The following is a 5,689-nucleotide window of genomic DNA, read 5'->3' on the forward strand; positions in this document are numbered from 1 at the left end:
TTTTACAGACGAGGACGCAGGCTCCGTGGTGATTTGCCAAACGTCATCCAACTAGTAATCTAGTAACTACCAAAAAGCAGAACCTGCCCCATCCCTCCCTTCCAGGAACCAGATAGGAAATCATCCCTCTTCTTCCAGCCAAGCAAACCCCCTCCTCCCTCCTGATCCCCCTCACCACCGCCCTGACTCTCTGCTGGGGCTATCTGGAGTATTCAAACCATAGATCACTCCACACAGTGCCGTGTTCCCTTTGGCTGGAGGTTACCCTGTTTAATGCCAGGATGTCCACTGCTTTTCCTTTCCCCTTAAAGAACCGAAACATAAGGGCGCCTGGGTGGTGCAGTCGGTTGAGCTTCTGACTCTTGATTTTGGCTCTCTGAGTTCTTGAGTTCGAGCCCCGAGTCAGGCTCTGCCCTGACAGTGCAGAGCCTACTTGGGATCCTCTCTCCCCCTCTCTCTCTCTGCCCCTCCCCTCTCTCTCTCAAAAATAAGTAAATAAACTTAAAAAAAAAATACTGAAACATAATGAAATGCAGGAGGTGCAGAAGACAGGAACCAAGGGTTCTCCCAGCGATGGTTCGGTCTCCACATGGCTGTCTTTCTCTAGCACCATTTAATGAATCCAATGTTGAACATTCCTCTCCCAAATGACCTTGTGCCCTCCAGAAAGGTGCTATTTATGTGCTACCAGGATCTTTCAACTTAGCAAGCTCATTCAAAATGTTGCCTCTAGCCCGGAGGCCATGAAACATACGTGTCTCCAGCAATCCATCCCAAGCTTCCATATCCCTCACCAGAAGTTACTGAGCTCGTCTGGTTTAAGGCACGTGAGCAAACTCAAGAATTTGTGCTGAGTGGGGATAAAAGGAACTTAATTTCATCCACGCACTCCTCCTCACCTCCTATTTAGTTTCTTTTTTTTTTTTTAATTTTTTTAACGTTTTTTTATTTATTTTTGAGACAGAGAGAGACAGAGCATGAACGGGGGAGGGGCAGAGAGAGAGGGAGACACAGAATCGGAAGCAGGCTCCAGGCTCTGAGCCATCAGCCCAGAGCCCGATGCGGGGCTCGAACTCATGGACCGCGAGATCGTGACCTGAGCTGAAGTCGGACGCTTAACCGACTGAGCCACCCAGGCGCCCCTCTTATTTAGTTTCTAAATTAATTCTCACCCAACTTGTCTGGGTTTTTCACAAAGAAGTTTCAGGTTTGCAAAAGGCATTAGGATAATGACCGGTGGATTTTAAATGAAGTACAAAATAATAAAAAACTGAGGCGTTTTGGAAAGCATCTGTAGCTGTGTGAAACAAGGGAAGTCTGAAACATTTCTGGTTTGTGGGGGACTGGCCCCCCTATGGCTTCTGCAGGGGTGCAGGTGTGTGGAGAATTGGTGGGGGAGGCAGTTGGGCCTGGGGAATCAGCCGGGTGCCAGAGGGACCTTCACTGAAACTCAGCCCCGCTCTCGCATCATACCTCTGAACTGTGTCATTACATGCCTGCCTTAGAAGGGCCTGAAATCAATAAAAAGAAGAAGTTCAAAAACCACTCCATAAGCAGCAGAAAATCTGCCCTTCACTTTTCTTTCTCTGCACCCGGAGGAGTTCTAAATCTTCCTTCATTCCGACATCAAGTCTGAGACACCAGGCTCCCTAGAACTGTCTTTTATTCTGCATTATTTCTGCAGCATTCTGCCAAGCATCTGCGGACCTTTAAAGGAAATGTGAAAAGGTAGCAAAGACACATCTGTGCGGCAAAGACATGTGGCGCGGAGAAGGAGCACACAAATCAAAGCCAGAGCTCTCTCTGCTAGCAACCTGGAAATCAAATCGTGTCAGGGAGAAGTCCCGTGTGGAAAATAGATTAGAAGGGCGCCGAACAAGAGAGAAGAAAGACAAGCAGGCCCTACCAAAATTAATGAGAGGCAGAGGGGGCCTGGAGAAACAGCCTGAGCCAAAAGACGCTCGCGCTGCTTAAGGACGGGTGAACGGTTCGGCAACCGTTCGAGTCCCACTTGGATAATGCGATGGCCGTTCATCTCCCCTTCCCTGGGAGTGCCTCGCCATTCTCAACCTGGGGCTGCGGGGCTGCAGGAAATGGGGGGGCAGGGGGAAAGACACATGGAAAGGATGGGAGACCAGGCAGAGGAATTTAGATGAGCAGCACCACCCTTCAGGTGACCTCCAGCTTCCAGCCCCAACTTTGCAACCACTGCACTGAGTGAGAGTGCGGCCAGCGAAACCCCTCTGACCTGGGATGGTGATACCTGCCCTCACAAGTTATCCTGAGATGGTAGAAGGAGAGCAACAAGGGTAGGCATAGGCACCAAGTGGGAGGCTTCTCAAAGAGCCACTATTATTATTAAGTAAAATCTAGAAGATCGGATGTTGGCTCTGGAAACTTCCATTTGCAGCTGTGACTCGTAGGCTCTGGGTGCCTTCCCAGTTCCTTCTTTTTCTCAGAACCCTAAACTCCAGATTGCTTCCTCTATTCCAACTCCTGTGTTAGGATACAGCCATCTCTTTGTCTCCCAACCAAACCTCCCATCCTGCCAGCAAAACCAACCTCAGGAAGAAGGTGAGAAATGTCCTCCAGGGGTGGAATATGGTTTGTGGTGGTGACCATTCTGAGCTGGCTTTTTGATCCTGCGTGACCCACAGCCTCAGATAGCATTGCTCTGCCTTTTCTCCAGGACTTGGCAAGACTAAGGTGATAGGTACAAACCCCAGGGCACAAACTCAGTGTTCTAGAAATTTAACTTCATTTTATAGCAGAGCTTAATTTCTATTTCAAACCTCCATTCTGCCTTGAGGGCAGAAATCTAATCTAAGCCAATTTGAATTCTATCACGAATCCCTGAATAATAAGCATAAGTTAGGTTGTTTTTCTTAATGTTTATTAATTTTTCAGAGAGACAGAATGCAAGTGGGGGAGGGGCAGAGAGAGGGAGGCACAGAATCTGAAGCAGGCTCCAGGCTCTGAGCTGTCAGCACAGAGCCCGATGCAGGGTTCAAACTCACGAACTGTGAGATCGTGACCGGAGCTAAAGTCAGACACTTAACCAACTGAGCCACCCAGGTGCCCCATGCATAAGTTAGTTTATAACACCAAAGCTCTGTGCTTGGGCGGTCATTAGGCAGCTGGTGCTGGAGAAGATTCCAGCTCCTTTCTTTTCCCCTTAAGTTAAGGGTGGCCATGTGACTTGCTTTGGCAAATGAAACACGAGAGCAAGTGTCATTTCCAGAAGGAAGTCTGAAGTGCCAGTTCATGCTTCTCTCTATACACCCCTCCCCCTCCCCCCCACCTCCCGCCACAGAAACTGGCAACTTTCCCCATAAAGACTGCTCCAGGAGATCCTGGGGTGAGGACAGTGCTGACCCAGCACCGAGCTTTCACCTGATCTTCCTTGGTCCCGTAGTGTAAGTGAGAAATGAGTCTTTGTGGTTTGAGCCACTTAGACTCGTTTTCGTTGTTGCTGTTTTTATTAACCTGGGCCTACCCTAGCCTACCTGAAGGGTACAGGTAGGGCATCCATCTGAGATGTCCTCATTCCCACCTTCAACTTGGCAGTCCCGCTTCCTGACCACCCTCCATCCCCCACTCAGGGCCTCCTGGGGTCCAGACCTCTGTCAGCTGTTTCTGAGCCTTTCTCCGAGGGCAGGGACCCATCTGTTGTCACAGCATCAAACTGGGACGTGGGAAATTCCGTGAGTTGTTCAGGCCCATCTGCCCAGACATTCAGTGCCGCGTGGAATCTCAGGACTCCCCGGGGGGGGGGGGGGTTCTACCAGGGAAATAGAGCAAGCCCACCTCTGCCCCTACTGGGGCTTCCGGCCATTCCCACTTCTTCTCCAGGAGGCTTCCGCCCAACCCAACCCCGTCCCCAAATTCCATAAAAGTTGCTTCTTCTGGCTTTGCTTACAAGTCCTGTGATCTAATCCAGCCTCGGGCTAGGGCTAGCGGCCTTATCTTACTCACCAGCGCCACCCTCCCAAATCTATCAGGCCAATCTGGTGTTCTTTCCACCGCCCAAGTGCTGGCCTTTTATGACGCCAGAGCCAAAAATTGCTCCCTGTTTGTCTCTTGAGTTCTGCCAGGCCCCCTCTTCCTTCGAGACAATGAATGAGGAATATGCCAGCTGCCTCAGTGGATCAAGGACCAAGGAAATGGGGTGAGTGGGGGTACTAAAAATCTCAACTGATACTTCAGAATATTGTTCTGCATGTGAGTCCTGTGCAATTATGAGGCTGAGAGGTAAACCCAGTGTGTGACTAGTTGAAGCCACTGTACAGTCTCCAGGGCCTCATTTAAATATGCCTTTGTATAATTGTTATTCTTGCAAAACTTTCCGCTGCAAAGGGTGTGGATGGTCCCGAGCACGGTGTCTCCCCTAGAGACTGTAAGATCCTCGAGGCTAAGACCATTTCTCTCGTGTGTCCTGCAAATCTCCAGACTTTGATCTGTTGTGTGCCTGGAGCGCGGAGAACAGCACGAGACAGACTGAAGGAGCAGGGGCCCATGTTGCAGCAGGATGCAGGGAAGTGGCATGATCTGATGTATTTTGAAAAGATGATTTGGTTGACTAAAATACTTGAACTGAACAATAATGGAAGACAGAAGGTTGTGTCCTAAGACCAGAGCAATCCCTGCAGAGGGTACCTACTGCTGAGAATGAGCATGTAGTCAATAAAAATAAAGTGTGTGAGAACATTTCTTAAAACCTCCAGACCTTGCGGGGTGCATGGGTAGCTCAGAAAGCCCTTGATTTCAGCTCAGGTCATAGCTGGCAGCGGTGGGTGGGTGGGTACAAGCCCCGCATCCCAGAGCCTGCTTGGGATTCTCTCTCTGCCCCTCCCCTGCTCTTGTAGGCATTCTCTCTCTCTCTCTCTCTCTCTCTCTCTCTCTCAAAAATAAACTTAAAAAATTAAAAAAGAAAACCCTCCAGACTTTGAGAATTTAACTAACAAATGACAGTGAGGATATTCTCATTATACTAAAGCTTTCGGCGACAGGATAAGCTGTCTCCTTTAGTGCCACTCATTTAGACCCTGAGAAGGATCTCCCTTTCCCTCCCGAGTGCATTGGAAAATCCCAAGAGACAAATGTAAGGTTTTTGAGGAGAGGACACAAAGTCCTTCGAAAGTCAGTGCCTGTGCGGAATACACCTCAGGTTGTGGCCCGAGCGGGTTTGCAGTGGGTGGGGTGAAGTAACAAAGTGGCGTCCTAGCTCCTACCACTCGCCACCTGTTGACACTCATTTTTCTAATCTAGGCAAACCAACACATTGGTGTCGGTGCAGAAGGGAACAAGCCAACCCTCTCCTTGCTTCCCCTGAACTCTTTATCTGGCCTTGCTAAAACAAACAATCCGCTGAATCCGCCTGTAGGGTTAGCGCACTACACCTAAGACACCACTGCTTGGCCCGTCGGCGGAGGGGAGGAGGGAGCGGGAAAAGGTGGCGGCGGGGGCGGGGCGGCGGCGGAGGGGAGGAGCCGGTGGTGGAGGGGCGGGGCGACGGCGCAGGGGCGGGGTCGGTGGCGGCGGGGGCGGGGCTGTGGCGGGGGGCGGGGCGGTGGCGGCGGGGGCGGGGCTGCGGCGGAGGGGCGGGGCGGGTGGTGGAGGGGAGGGGCGGGGTCGATGGTGGAGGGGCGGGGTCGGTGGTGGAGGGGCGGGGCGGGGTCGGTGGTGGAGG

Source organism: Panthera uncia, chromosome B4 (assembly GCF_023721935.1).
Source record: "Panthera uncia isolate 11264 chromosome B4, Puncia_PCG_1.0, whole genome shotgun sequence".
Classification (NCBI taxonomy): Eukaryota; Metazoa; Chordata; class Mammalia; order Carnivora; family Felidae; genus Panthera; species Panthera uncia.